General features: G+C 46.7%; 1 long non-coding RNA gene across 1 annotated transcript in view; it reads left to right on the forward strand.

The window, feature by feature from the left end:
* The first annotated feature begins 2,238 nt into the window (after positions 1-2,238).
* LOC104846064 (uncharacterized) overlaps positions 2,239-19,259 on the forward strand; it is a 137,587-nt gene continuing 120,566 nt past the window's right edge. Inside the window, exon 1 of the long non-coding RNA XR_010319228.1 lies at positions 2,239-19,237. This is a non-coding gene — a long non-coding RNA (uncharacterized LOC104846064). The remainder of the gene's footprint in view (positions 19,238-19,259) is intronic.

The following is a 19,259-nucleotide window of genomic DNA, read 5'->3' on the forward strand; positions in this document are numbered from 1 at the left end:
TGAATGCCATCATTTCAAGGGGCCCCGGCAGAATGGATTTGGATGACAGGTAGCATTTCTGGTCTTGGACTAGCCACCAAGGGTGGAGGGGCCTTCAGTGACATCCGGCTGTGGGCTTCACTGGCCCCACAGGCCCTTGATGTAGTTGAGAGCCTATTGTGGGGGGTGGGGGCGTTTGACAGGGCTCCGGTGCCTCCAACCCCCACTTCTTGCACAAGGGCATCTTCTCTTTGATGTGTTTCTTGTACTGGCATTCACTGAAGTTTTGATTAGATGTTAAGACCCCAAAGTTAAAAAGTTTGAAAGTAAACCAGTTGCTGTTGAATCGATTCTAAATCATGGTGACCCCATGTGTGTTAGAGCTGTGCTCCATGGAGTTTTCAATGGCTGATTTTTTTGGAAGTAGATTGCCAGACCTTTCTTCCAAGGCACCTATGGGTAGACTAGAACCTCCAAGCTTTTAGTTAGCAGTGAGCATGTTAACCATTTGCACCACGTAGGGACTTCTTGAGAGTAATAGCTAACACTTCATGGGCTTGCTAATTGCCAGCGCTCTGCTAAATGTTCCACACATATTTATGCAATCTTACAGTAATGCAATAAGGTAGGTACTATTGCTAGTTTTAAATGCAAGGATATTAAGCAAAGAGAAATTAAGTAACTTGCCCAAGGTCACACAGCAAAGTGAGTGGGATTTGAGCCCGGGCAGTCTGGCTCTTAACTACTTCTCTTTTGCCCAGAAAGCCACTGATTTAGCTCACACTCTGTATCTCCCTATCTGTTGCTGGAATCTTCTGAATTCATTGCCTTGCCTCAGCTTGCACACCTACAGGGATGGGGAGCTTAGTACCTCCCTGGGGAATCTGTGGTCAACTGTACCAGTTTGAAAACCCTTCCTTAAGTTTGTGGACTCCTTCTTAAGTTTGTGGACTCCTTCTTAAGTTCTCAGGGCTCAAAATGGTTTCCTGGGAAACAGAGCAGTCTGCTCTTCCCCCAGGGACCTGGTGTGGTCTGGATTACAGATGGAGAAATTTAGAAGGAGCCAACAGGCACCATGTTTTGTGGCCGTAGGAGAGGACACAGAGTGGACTTCAAAGTGGTGACTCAGAGCATCTGCCCTGGAGTCATTTCCCTCTCTGAGCCTCAGTCTCATCTTCTGAACAAATTATAGTTCTGCCGTCTTCACAGCGTTGATGTGAGGATTGAACATAACAATCCCTTTAAGTATGTAGCATAGTACCTGCCAAGTAAAAACCAGTTGCAGTCGAGCCCAACTCTTTTTTTTTTTTTATTAACTTTTATTAAGCTTCAAGTGAACGTTTACAAATCCAATCAGTCTGTCACATATAAGTTTACATACATCTTACTCCGTACTCCCTCTTGCTCTCCCCCTATTGAGTCAACCCTTTCAGTCTCTCCTTTCGTGACAATTTTGCCAGCTTCCCTCTCTCTCTATCTTCCCATCCCCCCTCCGGACAAGAGATGCCAACACAATCTCAAGTGTCCACCTGATATAATTAGCTCACTCTTCATCAGCATCTCTCTCCCACCCACTGACCAGTCCCTTTCATGTCTGATGAGTTGTCTTCGGGGATGGTTCCTGTCCTGTGCCAACAGAAGGTCTGGGGATCATGGCCGCCGGGATTCCTCTAGTCTCAGTCAGACCATTAAGTATGGTCTTTTTATGAGAATTTGGGGTCTGCATCCCACTGATCTCCTGCTCCCTCAGGGGTTCTCTGTTGTGCTCCCTGACAGGGCAGTCATCGATTGTGGCCGGGCACCAGCTAGTTCTTCTGGTCTCAGGATGATGTAGGTCTCTGGTTCATGTGGCCCTTTCTGTCTCTTGGGCTCTTAGTTGTCGTGTGACCTTGGTGTTCTTCATTCTCCTTTGATCCAGGTGGGTTGAGACCAATTGATGCATCTTAGATGGCCGCTTGTTAGCATTTAAGACCCCAGACGCCACATTTCAAAGTGGGATGCAGAATGTTTTCATAATAGAATTATTTTGCCAATTGACTTAGAAGTCCCCTCAAACCATGGTCCCCAGACCTCCGCCCTTGCTCCGCTGACCTTTGAAGCATTCATTTTATCCCGGAAACTTCTTTGCTTTTGGTCCAGTCCAATTGAGCTGACCTTCCATGTATTGAGTGTTTTCCTTCCCTTCACCTAAAGCGGTTCTTATCTACTGATTAATCAATAAAAAACCCTCTCCCTCCCTCCCTCCCACCCTACCTCGTAACCACAAAAGTATGTGTTCTTCTCAGTTTTTACTATTTCTCAAGATCTTATAATAGTGGTCTTATACAATATTTGTCCTTTTGCTTCTGACTAATTTCGCTCAGCATAATACCTTCCAGGTTCCTCCATGTTATGAAATGTTTCACAGATTCGTCACTGTTCTTTATCGATGCGTAGTATTCCATTGTGTGAATATACCACAATTTATCTAACCATTCATCCGTTGCTGGACACCTTGGTTGCTTCCAGCTTTTTGCTATTGTAAACAGAGCTGCAATAAACATGGGTGTGCATATATCTGTTTGTGTGAAGGCTCTTGTATCTCTAGGGTATATTCCGAGGAGTGGGATTTCTGGGTTGTATGGTAGTTCTATTTCTAACTGTTTAAGATAACACCAGATAGATTTCCAAAGTGGTTGTACCATTTTACATTCCCACCAGCAGTGTATAAGAGTTCCAATTTCTCCACAGCCTCTCCAACATTTATTATTTTGTGTTTTTTGGATTAATGCCAGCCTTGTTGGAGTGAGATGGAATCTCATCGTAGTTTTAATCTGCATTTCTCTAATGGCTAATGATCGAGAGCATTTTCTCATGTATCTGTTAGCTGCTTGAATATCTTCTTTAGTGAAGTGTGTGTTCATTTCCTTTGCCCACTTCTTGATTGGGTTGTTTGTCTTTTTGTGGTTGAGTTTTGACAGAATTCATGTAGATTTTAGAGATCAGGCGCTGGTCGGAGATGTCATAGCTGAAAATTCTTTCCCAGTGAGCCCAACTCTTGATGACCTCATGTGTATCAGAGTAGAACTGTGTTCCACAGAGTTTTCAATGGCTGATTTTTTAGCAGTAAATCACCAGGCCTTTCTTCTGAGGTGCCTTTGGGTGAACTCAAACCTCCAACCTTCCGGTTAGCAGCCAGGCACATTGTTTGCCCCCAATCAAAGACTCTACCTGGCACACAGGTAATGTTTAAAAATGTTAGCTGGTGTCATGAATTGAATTGTGTCCCCTCAAAATATGTATATCGATTTGGCTAGGCCACAATTCCCAGTATCGTGTGATTTTCCACCATATTGTCATCTGATGTGATTTTCCTATGTGTTGTAAATCCTACCACTATGACGTAATGAAATGGATTAGTGGCAGTTATATTGATGAGATCTAGAAGATTAGAGACATGGCGACCTCATACCACCAGGAACTCAGTGACGGAAGCAGAGCCTGTCCTTTGGACCTGAGGTTCCTGTGCTGAGATGCTCCCAGACCAAGGGAAAGCTGATTCATCACAAGGACCTTCCTCCAATGCCCACAGAGAGAAAAAACCTTCCCCTGGAGCCAGCACCCTGAATTCAGACTTCTAGCCTACTAGACTGTGAGAGAATAAGTTTCTCTTTGTTAAAGCCATCCACTTGTGGTATTTCTGTTACAGCAGCACTAGATGACTAAGAGAGCTGTTATCTTCTTGATATCTATCATCTTTACCATCATCATCATCAGCTGTGAATTTTTTTCTTCTCACTCTGGATTTTAGGAATGACTCCGTCAGTGGCTTGATCACAGAACTCATGAGGCCAGAAACTTGATTCTTGGGGCCAAACAGTCCTCTTTGGTATGTGGGAGAAATCAAGGCCCAGATAAGGGCAGGGACTTGCTTAAGGCTTCCCAGCTAGCCAGTGGCAGAAAAAATAGTTTCCTGAAGCAAAGTGAGAGGTGATTATCAGTCCCACTTGACCCTTCTAGCAATGTGAAGTCAAAGGTCAGAAGCAGGGCCAGTGGGTGGGTGGGGCTGGCTTCCTAGCACTGTCTCACCCAGATTCTGGGAAAACCATAGCGTTACCTCTGGGAACACAGCATAGGTGGGATGGCCAGGTTTTCAAACCCAGACATTCGGATGTGCAGTCTGACTAGGGGCTTCTGTGATACACCTGGGTGTGAGGCACAGTTTGGAGGGGTGCAGCTTAGATTGGGCAGTAGTTGTAGACTTTCTGGCATATGTTTGGATAGTTTAGGGACACAGGGGCAGGACATCAGAGAAGTTGAGTGGTCCAGTGGAGGAAGACAGCAAGGACTCGGCAATCACATTTGGGTTCAAATCCCAATTCTTCCTCCAACTTCCTGTGGGAGCCCTGAGCCTCAGTTTCTTCACTGGAGATGGGGTTGTTATAAGGGTTAACTAAACTAGCAGCTGAGCAGCTAGAAAGTTGCTGGCCCAAAATCTGTCTTAATCATATTTAAAAATTAGGAGATTTCACCCACAAACCTAGATTGCCTCTATCACTTGAAAAATCAGAAATCTGATCCAGCCGCTTGGAACTGCTTTCTCAAGTGGCCAAGCTGGGGCTCCCTGGTTCCCTGGAACTGGGTGGTAGAGCATGTGCTCTTTGATCTGTCAATCCACCCAGTGCCTGCAGGCAGGTCAGAGGTCAGCTGGTAGATCCCCAACAAGCTTGCCTCAGGCTTCTAAGGCGGCTGCGGCTGCCCCAGCTCTGTGAGGAGACATCCCTGGAAAGGAAAATTCCCCACCCCTGGAGATGTTTGCTCAGGGCTGCTACAGGGTGAATATTTCCTTTCATAACATTACTAATCATTTTCCCATCCGGACAGGAGCGGAGGGAGGCTCTCCCTAGCTCCACATGGCTGCGGCGCCCTGTGGCCTCCTCATCAATGTCACACGGTAATTAATAATAGATCCCCCTGCTCCAGCAGCATTGCTCCCAACTCTCCACCCCCTCTGACAAGCTGATAAGGCCAAAATCAAAGGCCTGAAATTGGAGCCGAAAACTTTTCCTCCAATGCCTTGTGTGAGAGAATGAAGAGGGATGGCAGCCCTGCCGGGGCCCACCACCCCCTGGATGATCAGCCCTGTTTCGGGGGTGGATGGGATGACAGGCTTGGGGAAGCCCGTTCATTTGCATCATTGACTCTCACACCCCAGTGTGCCTCGCAGTGGGACTCTGTAGGTCTGCAGTAGGGCTCAGAAGAGCAACATTTCTAATAAGGTCCCAAGTGATGCTGATGCCGCTGATCCAGGGACCACACTTTGAGAACAACTGATTTATATAACTAGTAACTTACTTGGTGCCAGGCACTGAAAATATGGCAATGAATCAGGTGAATGTAGCCTGTCGTGAATTGAATTGTGCCTCCCTAAAATATTTGTTAACTTGACTAGGTCATGGTTCCCAGTATTGCATGATTGTGTACTATTTTGCCATCTGATGTGATTTCCCTATGTATTGGAAATCCTATCGCTATGATGTAATGAGATGGATTAGTGGCAGCTACACTGATGAGATCTGCAAGATTAGATAGTGTCTTAAGCCAATCTCTTTTGAGATACAAAAGAGAGAAGCGAGCAGAGAGACATAGGGACCTCATACCACCAAGAAAGCAGCGCCAGGAGCAGAGCGCATCCTTTCGACCTGAGATTCCTGTGCTGAGATGCTCCCAGACCAAGGAAGACTGATGACAAGGACCTTCCTCCAGAGCTGATTGGGCGGGAGGGCTTTCCCCTGAGGCTGGCACCCTGAATTCAGACTTCTGGCTTACTGGACTGTGAGAGAATAAGCTTCTCTTTGTTGGAGCCATCCACCGTTGTAGCAGCACTAGATGACTAAGACCTAGCCCCTGCCCTCTCATCTGATGGAATCAACCTGGGGCATCACGTGACAGGTACAGAAGTAGACTCTAAAATCTGTCAGGCCTGACTCCAGACCTGGCTGTGCTGGTTCTGCTCTCTGACCCCGGGCAGCGTGCCTGACTTCTTACAGCCTCTGTCTCTGCAGCTGTCTAATGGGGATAATTATGTTCCCCGCCTCAGATAGTTGATGTGACTGTTAAAATATGAAAAGGAACGTAAAAAGACATGCTGAGGAATGTTAGCTGTAACGACGCGTCATTAATAATTACGCTATTGTTGTATCATTGTCCGAGTCCGTGTAACTAGGTCCTAGGGGAGTTGAGATGCAGGTATTCATTCATCAATTCGTTTGACATATATGTCTTGAAAACCAAGTTTGTGCTCAGTGTTAGAAATACAGCAGTGAACCCCAAAGCTAAAATCCCTGCTTTGATAGAGCACACATTCTAGTCAATAAGCAAATAATATATGTTCAGTTAGAGAGGTGATAAACCAAAATAAATAAACAAATAAATAAAAACCAGTTGCCGTTGAGGAGATTTTAGCTCATGGCAACCCCATATGTCTCAGAGTAGAGCTGTGCTCCATATTTTCAAGGCTGTGATTTTTGAAGGTAGATCACCAGGCCTTTCTTCCGAGGTACCTTAAAATCAAAAAGCAAACTAGTTGCTGTTGAGTCGATTCCTACACAAAGCGAACCTGTAGGACAAAGTAGAACTGCCCCCATAGGGTTTCCAAGGAACGACTGGTGGATTTGTATTTCAGCCATTTTGGTTAGCAGCCGCATTCTCAATCACTTCCCCACCAGGACTCCTCCGAGGCACCCTTGATGTGTACCTTTCAGTTAGTATAGGGTCTTAGCCATTTGTACCACCCAGGGACCAAGGCAGATGATGAGTGCTATCAACAGAAACTAAGCAGGGGTGGAATAGATGTTGGGGTTGGAGTGGTGGGGGTGCTTTGCTAGGTGGGGGGGGATCATCCTAGGCCCCTCTGATACAGTGACCTTAAAACAGAGAGCTGACTGGGCAGTTACAACGAGCCAGTGGGGTGTTCCGGGCAGAGGGCACAGCAAATGCAAAGGCCAGGTGGGGACCAAGGCCTGCCTGGGATTCACATGATAGCACCTGGATGTCTCACACATTGTGTCCAGGGGTTCCTGACACTAGTGCTTTGTGGGCTTTTGGCAGCTGGCATCTTCCCTCTTCCTCTCGCTTCCCCCCCTCCACCAAGGACTGACTCTGAGCACCCCCAGAAGCACTTCGCCCTTGTATGCCAGGGCTACCGGGCCAGGTTGCAAGCACCACTGGCTTTAGAGTTGGTTGCTCCCCCTGTGACCTTGCCCAGGTTACTCCCCTCTCTGCACTCCACTTGGCTCACCTGTCAAGTGGGGACGCAGCACTGGGTGGTGGTGAGGTCATGAAGGCTGTGAAAATGCTCTGCATGCCAGATGCTTAGTAGGTGCTCAGTGAAGGCTGCTCATCACTATGTTTCCTCTCGCTCCTCCCTTCCCCTCTCAGCGAGACCCAGGAATCCAGGTGGGTGCTCAGACCCAGAATCCTTGCTCCACTAGAGAGTATATTCATTTGCATAGATTTGCATAAGGCCTGGCATGGTGTGTACCACTTCTTGCCTTTCATTCCTGTGAGCTCACGTCACTGTTTAAAAATAGGGTGTTGATCTTCCCCTTTTTCTACCACTCCCTTTGCTTCTTGACAGAATTTCAAGCTATTAATCAAATGTGCCGGGTTTGGAAGCAGTTTTTATTGTGGCCTCGTGCAGAAGGGGGACACCTTCTCTCAGCAGCACTTGATGACCTGCTTTACTGGAGGGGAGATGACCGCAAGGAGCTCACACAGGGGAGGGTCCTGGAAGCTTTCAAAAGGAAAGTCAATTTTATTTTTTCTGCTTATAAAAGTAGTACATATAGACAGTGCAAAAATGTGGAACAGCAGGGAAAATCCCCCAAAAAGTTCCTGTGATGACTCCAACCAGGCCCAATTGCTCTTAACATGTTAGCATAATCCTTTCCCAGTTTTTTTCCCCCTGAAATTTTGTATAATTTAGGTCATACCATATGTATATTTATAAAATGCAGAAGCTGGCTTTCTCATAAGCATATTTTGAATATTCCCTGTGTAATTACTAACTTTCTTAGCATCGTTTTTCATGGCCATGTAATATTCCATTTGAGCAGAGAGTTTCTTACCCCTTCTCCTGTATTAGGACATTTAGATTTGTCTATCTTTGTTTGGTTGTTTGCTGTAGTATGTATGGCTGTGATGAAAATGTTTATCTTCCTGGATTTTTCATCCCATATTTTGGGTTATTTTCTCAGGAGAGATCCCACAAGTCTGACAACTGGGCTGGAAGGTGGAGATAAGTTTAAGGCTGTAGATAGATTTTGCTGAACCCCAACCAGTACCTGGATTTAAGAATGTGGTTTTTTTGTTGACATCACTACAAAAAGAAAAGAAAAAAAGCCAAACCCATTGCCGTGGAGCTGATTCGGACTCATGGTGACTTTCTAGGACAGAGTAGAACCACCTCAAAGGGTTCCAAAGGCTGTAAATCTTCACAGAAGTAGACTGCCACGTCTCTCTCCCACAGAGTAGCTGATGGGTTTGAACCACTGACTTTTTGGTTAGCAGCCGAGTGGTTAACCACAACGCCAGGGCTACTTGACGTCACTATAAGCCTCTGAAATAAGTCTCAAAACAATCCTGGGATGCTCTGTGGTGGGAGTAGACGAGTCATTGTCTCCCATGGCTTGCTGCTCCAAGGCTCCTGGCATCCTACTCCGTGCAGGGAACACTCAACCCTTCACCTTCACTGGGGTAGAGGCAAAGCTTGGGGATGGTCTGCTTTCCCTCAAATATCCTTGGGCTAGAATATGTTTAACAAAGCATCTGGGAGTCAAGGAAACTTGAGCTGTGTCTCTGAAACTGTGCCTCTGTGCTCTCACAAGTGCTAGTTTGCAAACAAATGGCTTGGCTTTATGTCAGTTAGAAATGCCTTTGGCTTAAATACGCATTTTATTTTTTTTAAGACATCCAAGGATAGCAGTCCAAGATATATGCGGCTGTCCAACTACCATCTAGGCCTCAGCCTCTATCTTTCTCTTCTGCCATCTCTGGCAAGGTGGCATTTGTTTCTATACTTATTGCCTCATGGTCCCAAGATGGCTGCCATACCTCCAGATGTCAAACCCTCATCCCAGGTAGAAAGAAGAAGGAAAAGTGAAGGGGCAAAGGGACATGCCAGCCAAGTCTGTTCTTTATATCAAAGAGGTAAAAGCTTTCCTAGAAGCCCCACTGGGCAGATTTTTGCTTGTATTTCATTAGCCAGAACCGAATCATATGGCTATTCCTAACCAATCGTTAGTGAAGAGAATAAGGTTACCATGCCCTTTGGAACAATCAAGATTCACTCAGAGGGCTCAGGTAGAGGCCTAATTCTCCTTGAGATGAGCAAATCACCAGTGCCACAGGAACAAATCAGTTTCCTTAGCAGAAAAGAATGGGGTGGGGGTGGGATTACTAATTAGGGAGAGGACAGTGTCTGCCATAAGGTTTGTGAAAGATGTAATAATTGCTTTCCAGGGGTGGGCTGTCATTGGCTGATACTCATTCCTCTTGCCTGGTGATTGGCTCAGCAATGAGCACATGGTCTAAATAGGGCCAGGAATTCTAGTCCATAATAGGGGGGAGAGAAGGCTCTTCCTCCTCGTGCAGTGAGGAATTCGAATGTGATGCCTAGAACTACTGCAGCCGTTTTGTTCCCATGAGACCAGCCTAACTAAGGATGAAGCTGGCATATACACAAAGGAGAGGATGGAGAGCTAAAAGAACCCCCAACAGATGGAACAAAGGCCTTGATTGAACCTTGAGGTCCACAACCTTGAGGTCCACAGGACTTCTAGACTTTGCAATTACAAAAGCTAACATACTGTCCTTGTACAAACCAGCTTGACTGAGTTTTTTGTTGTTGTTGCAACTAAAAGAAGAGTAACTGGGAGAAATATACACAAGGACTTCAAGAGAAAGGGTCGTGTGGTTAAATACGTTTGAAGAACTGGATTAAACAATGTTTTGGCAAAAAAAAAAAAAAATTTTTTTTTGCTTGACTTAAATTATGTTATATGCTGCTATGTAATGTGAGGCTTCAAGAGGGGAGATCTCATTTCGCATTTCCAGAATATATTGTCCCCTAAATCCTTTGATCATGTGGCACCTTTTAGGGCTCTGTGGAATAGAGTTTGGGAATGCCACCAAGCCTAACCCCTACCCTCTAAACTTCAGGGTCTTTTTCTTTTTTAATATAATATTTTATTGTGTTTTCGGTGAAAGTTTACACAGCAAATTCAGTTCCCAATTAACAATTACTACACAAATTGTTCAGAGACATTGGCTACATTTTTCACGTTGTGTTAACATTTTCATTAATTCCCTTCTGGATGTTTCGCTTCCAGTAATCTGGTTTCCCTGTCCCCTTATCTTTCATCTTTGCTTTAGAGTAATTGTTGACCATTTGGTCTCATATAGATGATTTTTTTTTTTAAGGTGTGCAGTACTCACCGGCAATGTTTTTATTTTATGAGCCAATCTGTTATTTTGCTAAAGGTGACCTCTGGGGGTAGTTTTGGTTCAGGATTTATTGCAGTATTTCAGGGCGATGGTCTCTGGGAATCCTCTAGTCCCAACTGGTCCAGTAAGTCTGGACTTTTTAAGAACTTGAGTTCGGTCCATGTCTTTCTCCCGTTCTATCAGGATCCATCTATTGTGGCCCTGATCAGAACGGTTGTTAGTGGTAGCTGGGCACCTTCTTGTTCTTCTGGTCTGTCTTAGTTATCTATTCCTGCTATAACAGAAATGCCATGAGTGGATGGCTTTAACAAAGAGAAATTTATTCTCTCACAGTTTAGGAGGGTAGAAGTCTGAATTCAGGGTGTCAGCTCCAGGGGAAGCCTTGCTCTCTCTGTTGGCTCTGGCGGAAAGTCCTTGTCATCAATCTTTCCCTGGTCTAGGAACTTCTCAGCGCAGGGACCCTGGGTTCAAATGACATGCGCTTCTGGCTCTACTTTCTTGGTGGTGTGAGATCCTCTGTCTCTCTGCTTGCTTCTCTCTTTTATGTCTTAAAGGAGATTGACTAAAAACACAACCTAATCTTGTAGATTGAGTCCTGCCTCATTAACATAACTGCCTCTAATCTTGCCTCATTAAAATCATAGAGGTAGGATTTACAACACAGAGGAAAACATCAGATGACACAATACTGGGAATGGTGGCCTAGCAAAGCTGACACATATTTTTGGAAGACATAATTCAATCTATAACATTCTACCCTTTGCCCCCCCAATTCATGTCCTTGCCACGTGTAAAACACAATCACCCCATCATATCATAGCAAAAGTCTTAAATCATCTCCAAGTTCAAAATCTCATCCTCTGCAAAATTCCTCTTCATCTGTGAAATCTATAACACAAGTTACCTGCTTCCAAAGTACGATGGTGGAACAGCCACAAGCTAGACATTTTCATTACAAATGGGAGAAATTGGAGGGAAAGAAGTGATAACAGGAACCAAGCAAGTCAGCAGAACACATTACATGAGCCCTCAAGGCTTGAAAATAATCCTCTGTTCTCTGAGACCTTTGACACAGTGGCCCCGCCCTCCAGACTCTAGGTATTGGCCAAACACTGTGGATTCCGAGTGGAGGTCCCTCAGCCCTAGGCTTCAGCTCCACCTTCCAGGCCCAGCGGAGCAGCAGCTCTGCTCCCTTGGCTTTGGGCAGCCCTATTCTCATAGTCTATTTGAGTGGTGACTCCACCTTTTGGGACCCCAGAGGTCACAGCCCTACCCTTTGAGACTGAGGCAGCTCTGCTTCCTGTTTTCCTTGTCTCTTCAGCTTCTGCTTCCTGAGTCCTTGGCCTCTTGGCCCCTCAGGCCTCAGTGCCCAAGCCTGTCCTGCTTAGGCAAGAGTTCCAAAGCTCTTTAGCTCCACTGATAAGTGCCTGGAGGTACCCCACTCTGCCAGTAAACTTCAGCCAGAAGGCACTCAGCTGTTTCGCTCCATGGGTCAACAAGCCTAGCTCCACTGATAGGTACTCGGAGGCACCCCACTCCACCAGGAAGCCTCCTGCCAAAGGCACTCAGCTCTCTCGCTTCGTGGATCAGTTCCAGTGCTGTCTCACTCTGGTTTCCTGGTTCTGCTGCTGCTTCTTGCCGTCTGTGCTGTCTCCAGTGTAACAGCTCTCTTTATTTCCTTCTGAGTCCTCACCATAATTGTCTTTTATGTCCATAATTCCACCAACAGTCTCTTCAAGACAATCTAAGCTTTTACTATTAGGCACTTTAAGATTCTTCCAACTCTATCCATTCACAGTTTCAAAACTGCTTCCACATTTTAGGTATGTGTTACAACAGCACCCCACTCTCAGTACCAAATCCTGTCTTAGTTATCTACTGTTGCTATGACAGAACTATCACAAGTGGATGGCTTTAACAAAGAGAAATTTATTCTCTCACAGTCCAGTAGGCTAGAAGCCCAAATTCAGGTTGCCAGCCCCAGGGGAAGGCTTTCTGTCTCTGTCAGCTCTGGGGGAAGGTCCTTGTCATCAATCTTCCCCTGCTCTAGGAATTTCTCATTGCAGGGATCCTGGGTCCAAAGGATACTCACTCCTGGCTCTACTTTCTTGGTGGTATGAGGTCCCCCTGTCTCTCTGCTTGCTTCTCTCTTATATCTCAAAAGAGATGGACTTAAGATACAGCCTAATCTTGTAGATTGAGTCCTGCCTCATTAATATAACTGCCTATAATCCTGCCTTATTAATGTCGTAGAGTTAGGATTTACAACACATAGGAAAACCACATCAGATGTCACAATACTGAGAATCATGATGTAGCCAAGTGTCATGGATTGAATTGTGTCCCCCCAAAATATGTGTCGACTTGGTTAGGCTATGATTCCCAGTATTGTGTGGTTGTCCTCCATTTTGTGATTGTAATTTTATGTTAAAGAGGATTAGGGTGGGATTGTAACACCCTTACTAAGATCATATCCTGGATCCAATGTAAAGGGAGTTTCCCTGGGGTGTGGCCTGCACCACCTTTCATCTTACAAAAGATAAAAGGAAAGGGAAGCAAGCAGAGAGGGGGGCACCTCATGCCTCCAAGAAAGCAGCGCTGGGTGCAGAGCACATCCTTTGGACCCGGGGTCCCTCTGTGGAGAAGCTCCTAGACTGGGGGAAGATTGACGAGAAGGCCGACAGAGAGAGAAAGCCTTCCCTTGGAGCTGATGCCCTGAATTTGGACTTTTAGCCTACTTTGCTGTGAAGAAATAAATTTCTCTTTGTTAAAGCCATCCACTTGTGGTATTTCTGTTATAGCAGCACTAGATACTTAAGACACCAAGTTGACACATTTTTGGGGGGACACAATTCAATCTATAACATGGTCTGAGGGCAGTTCATGTAGCCGGTTAGTCCTGTAGCCTGGTTTCTTCACTCTTTTCCTTCTTCCTCTTTGGCCCCACACAAGAAAAGACTGATCATTGTATCTTAGATGGCTGCTTGTGAGCTTTTAAGGCCCCAGCCACTACTTACCAAACTAGGATGCATAACATCACTTTATGAACTATATTATGCCAGTTGTCCCGTGACAATACAGTCCTAAGGCTTCAAACTCTGAAAATCAATCCCACGAGGTGTTTGGTTATGTCTAAGTATCCATAACTGTGCCCCCTGCATGCTTTGTTACATATATGAACATACATGCATGAATACACACATGAATATGCATATAGCTACATGTCTATATGCACCCATATATATGCACATATACATACCTACACGCATATATGCAAACACACATACATGTGTAACCATATGCAAATTTTTTGGTTGTTGTTACAATAAGCCCCTGGTTTTTAACTTGAGATGAGACATGCAGTCAGTGTGGACAGATTTAAGAGAAGAATCAAGAGGAAGGAAAGGTATGGGTTTCAGTTCCCCGAAGATTTCCTCAGAATGATCTGTGAGTTTCGTACTGACGGGGGCTGCGTCAAACAGGCCAGACACAACTGCTAACTGGAGTTTGGCACAACGGAAATTCCAGGAAGCTCAGAGCTAAAGAGCCTTAGCGGGTAGAGGCAGGGCTTAGGGCAGCGGGCTGGGGCAGGGGAGGGGGCTTAGGGCAGTGAACCTGGGGTAGGGGAGGGGTAGAGGCCCTCTGGCCCTCCTGAGGGCACTGGGCAGGGGTGGATTTCCCCGTCAAACCCATGCAAACTTGGCCACTACAGATTAGTAAATCAGCACGAGTAAACCCATGCTTACCTTGCTTACTGGGTAACCGTCACTGTCAGGGACTGTAAATTTGAAAAGAGCCTTTGATTTTGTAGGAAGGTGCTGTGGGGTTGGGAGAGAGATAGATGCAGCCCTATCTAGACCCAGAATCTGTGATGTGGTGAGAAAATGTGAAATTGTTCACTACAGATGACCTGGCACTGGAAGCCCAGTTGGAGTTTTAAGCGTGGGGTGACATCATACTTTTCAGAAGGGAGAGGGTGGGATGGAGGCAGGAGCATCAGCATGGAGGCTGTGATAGCCACCCTGGAGAGAGCAGGGCCCAGACAGGGTAGTACTATAGGAAAGCAGAGGGGGGCCCTGGGAATCAGCCACAGTCGGGGTGTCCAGGAGAGGTTGCTTTCCTCCTCCCTCCATGAAGTGGGGCTCAGGCAGAGAGGTGAGGTCACTCGGGCTGCCCACACCAATTGGCTGCCTGGTGCTGCAGGGTCCAATTTCCGTGATGCTTCTGCCACCGACCTTCACTTGACTCTGAGTAAACAAACAACTCAAGCCTTACAGCTGTGGAGCTGGGGGTTGCACAGAGCAGACCTGTGCCTGGGCCTCCAGGGCTGCCTGGCAGGGGGTGGGGAGCCCAATGGGCCCTGGCTCCGGGGAGACAGTGCTTGGCAACCAGGCCTCCCGAGAAGATCAGTGAGAGTCCTCTGGCAGGAGGGGCCAGTAGGCAGCTCCATTCCTGTTTGGCTGGGTGAGGGCTCCCTGAAGAAGTTTGGGGAGCTTGGTTAGCTCTAACAACACCACCAATAATAATAGCAATTATCCTGACATCAAGCCATCCTTCAAAGTGTATCCTGAACCGAAACACTTGCCATCACCTCCACTGCCAGCACCTTCATCCCAGTTGCCTCGATCTTACCTGGATCACCTGCAGCGTCCTCCCTGGGCTCTCTGCTTCTACTCTGCTCCCCTCCAGTCTGTCCTCCAGGTAGTAGCCACAGTGATCTTACTGACATAGAAGTCAGGCCATGTCACTCCTCTGTTCCAAATCCTGCAATGGACCCCAGCTCACTCAGAGTGAAATGCATAGTCCATACAGGATAATCTGCTTCCCTCTTGGTGTCTCCCACCCCCCATTTACCTCTATGACCTCATTTCCCACAGCTCTCAATTGCTCAGCTCTGGCCACCTCAGCCCTCTGGCTTTTCTACTGACTGCCTGGGAGCAGTCATGCCCCAGGACCTTTGCACCAGCTGTTCATCCCGCTGGAATGCCCCTCCACCAGATATTCACATGGTTTTCTCCCTTACCTCCTTCAGATCTCTTCTCAAATGTCACCTTCTTATTGAGGCCTTCCCAGACCATTTTATTTAAAATTTCATCCCCCACCCCAACTCCTCTTGGCTCCCTTCTGTGCTTTTTCTCCATTGCGCACACCACCATCTAACCCACTATACATTTTACTTACATATGGGTCTGCCTCTCTCTGCAGACTGTGCCATCTCCAGTGGCAGGAACCTTCGTCCTTTTGACAAGCAGGGACTTTAAAATAACTTTTTGTTACTGTTGAGACCTCCGTGCTCAGAGCACTAAAAACAAAAACAAAAAAACCCATTGCCATCAAGTCGATTCTGACTCATGGCAACCCTGTAGGACAGAGTAAAACTGCTCTATAAGAGTTCCAGGGTGTAAATCTTTACAGAAGCAGATATCTTTCTCCCACGGAGTGGCTGGTAGATTTGAACCACTGACCTTTCAATGAGCAGCCTAGTGCCTAACCACTGCACCACCAGGGCTCCTCCCTGAGAGCACTAGCTGGCAAGAGCTGTTAAATGAGAGAAGCAATTCTACCATTGATTGTGCGTGTTAGACACTGAGCTTTGGTTTTCTCAACAAGCCCAGGAAACCTGCACTATGAATTTTTATTCTCATTTCCTCTTTTCTGTTTCTAGAATTTCTGTTGGCCCGTCACGAAATTCACCGATTCTCTCCTCTCCTGTGTCAAGTCTGCTGACAATCTCATCAAAATAATCCTTCTTCTTTGGTATCATATATATTTTTATATAGTGTCCTTCTCTCTACTGAAACTCCCTATCTGTTCATGCATGTTGTCTACCTTTTTTACTAGATCTTTTGATACACTTACTATAGTTATTTTTTGAAGTCCCTGTTTGATAATGGATGATCATTTATTGAGTACTCTGTGGGGTACTTGGTAAAGTAGAGGGTCAGAGAAAAAGAGGAAGACTCTCAATGAGATGGATTGACACAGTGGCTGCAACAATGGGCTCAATCATAGCAATGATTGTGATGAAAGTGTACGACTGGGCAGTCCTTCATTCTGTTGTACATGGGGTTGGTATGACTTGGAATCAACTTTATGGCACCTAACAACAACAGCAACATGTGTTGGGTGGAGTCCCTTAATGGTATAAATAGTGTAATACTCTTGGCTGCTAACCAAAAGTTTGGAGGTTTAAGTTCATGCAAGGTGCCTTGCAACAAAGGTCTGGTGATCTACTTCAAAAAAATCAGCCAACGAGAACCCTGTGGAGCAGAGTTTTACTCTTATGCACATGGGGTCTCTGGTTGATTCGTGTTTTTTTTTAATGTGTCAGGCAGTTGGGCTAACGACTTTAATCTTTTCAACAAGTTGATTCAGATGAAAACATTGAGGTTAAGGACAGAAGGTGACTTGCCCCAAGCACTGAACGTTGGAATTCTGACCCTGGACTGACTACAGAGCTTTCGTTCTAACCCACTCTGCCAATCTGCCTTCAGCCACGCTCTCTCCCCAAGACCTGAGCTCAGCTCACCAATTTTCCACAAAGAAGGATCCAGGTGGCCTGTCTCCACGGCCTCTCCACTATAGCCAGGTCTCTGAAGAGTGGAGCCGGCTCTGATTCAAGCCACTCCGCTTGGCTTTCCAGACCCCCACCATCTGGGCCTGTCCACCTCTCCCATCCCAGCAGGGAGCCAAGCTGGTCCCCTTCTCTGCCAGAACCACTTTCTACCTTCTCCCCGGCCTCCTCATGCCACCCCAAATCTCATCCCTCTGTCTCTAATTTGTTGATTCACTCATTTAATATACATTTAATCAGCTTCTCTTCAGTAAAGAGAGGTATGTAAGCACCCACCTTCCAGAGCCAGACAGCCTGGCTGGATATCTCATCTCTCCACTTACCAGCTGTGTGATTTAAGTAAGTAATTCGTCTTTCAGTGCCTTGGTTTCCTTATCTGTAAAGTGGGGGTAATAGAAGGACCCATCCCAGAAAACAGATGGAGGAATCAGTGACTTAGGCCACATATCAGTGTAGAATGGAGCCTGGCATCCAGCCAGCCCTCAGTGCCCAGGGAGCTGAGAGAAAGGGCTCTTCCTTTGTCTGTCTCCTTAGCTGCCTGGCCACTCAGAGGGGCAGAGTCACTGGGGTGTGAAAAGTCCAGCTGGCCAGGCTGTGCAGGAGCCCCTCTTGCTGGCCTTTCCCCCCCAGTCCCTTTCTCAAGCAGCCACATACACACTCTTTGGCCAGAGAGGAGGCTGAGCTTTGCAAGCAAATGCGGGGAGAAGACTGAGGCTAAGCACACAGACAGACACATGGACAAGGCACTCACTGGACGTGCGAGCTCACACATGTACTAGAACATCAATATGAATGTGTGCACTCAGACAGACAGACAGACAGACAGACACACACACACAGAGCCCTAACATAACAGCTGACATATTGCTTTTGTTATGTGCCAGGCCCAGCTCTAAGCATTTTACATCTATTCATTCATTGGAGCTTCTCAGCAACCTTAGGAGGTATGCTCTATCGTTGTCCCCATTTTACAGATGGGGAAAGTGAGGCAGAGAGAAGTTAGGTAATTTTCCCAAGATAACACAAAGTAAGTGGCAGAGCTTGGCTTCCAACCCAGGGAGTCATACCACAGAAGTGGAACCTGCAGGCATGGCAACAGACTCACAGCTCACGTCTGCAATGACACTCACTTTTAGACCCTTGGACACAGTGTGCCCAGTAGGGGAAATGGAGACCTTCCCCAGGACATTCACGAAGACAAGGCTGTCCACACTCACACGCACTCACGCAGATGCGGAGGGGTAAAAGACCACCCTTAAACTTGGGGCCAGCAGACCCAAGACCCAAGCACAGCGTCATACGAGAATATGCATTCACACAGATGCACGCTCAGGTCTGATCGCATATGCTGTGTGCACATATGCCTCATCCTTCCCCCCACACGCAGAGAAATGGAAAACAACAATCACACAGTTCTTGCAGCCTTCTGCCTCTGCTCAGAGCTGACTTCTTGCAGGCTCCTCCCCTCTCTCCATTAGATGGGCAGCCCCCCCGCACTGTGGGGGCTTCCCCCAGTGTGATCCCCCAGTGCACCTGGCACAGTGTCTGGTGCACAATATGTGTTCAGCCTATATGGCTTCCCTCCCTAGTAGCTTCAGGCCTTTTGCAGCTAAGAGCTCTGACTTCACAGACAGGCAGGCCCAAGCTGTTGCTCAGAGCTGCCCTCCAGCTTATGAGGCAAGTGACTTTACCTTTCTGGACCCACTGCTGTCCTTCTAGAGCATACCCCTCTTGCCACAGCTGCCTCTTGGCTATTGCTCTCACATGCCAAGGATGCTGTTACCCCAGGGCCTTGGCACTTGCTGTTCCTTCTGCCTGGATGAATCCACATAACTCCCTCCCTCATCTCCTGCAGGTCTTTGATTAAATGTCACCTTCCCAGTGAGGCCTTTCCAGGTTTCCCTACTTACATTACAGCCCCTTCTCCACTCACCCCCCCGTCATCCTTCTTCCCTCTCTACATTTCTTAATAGCTTCTTACCCACAGACATGTTCTGTTTACTTGCTTATTGTTTGTCTCCCCACTAGACTGTAAGCTTCATGAAGCCAAGGATTATTTCTTCACTCTGGTGTCCCCTAACCCCAGGACAGTGCCTGGCACTAGCAGAAGCTCAGGAACTCTGGGGAATGGATGGTGAGCTGCACTGTGAAACAGGCTGGGAGTGACAATACCCCTTCCGGGGTTGTTGGAAAGGCTAGGTGAGAGAATCACACAATGGGC

Source organism: Loxodonta africana, chromosome 24 (assembly GCF_030014295.1).
Source record: "Loxodonta africana isolate mLoxAfr1 chromosome 24, mLoxAfr1.hap2, whole genome shotgun sequence".
Taxonomy (NCBI): domain Eukaryota; kingdom Metazoa; phylum Chordata; class Mammalia; order Proboscidea; family Elephantidae; genus Loxodonta; species Loxodonta africana.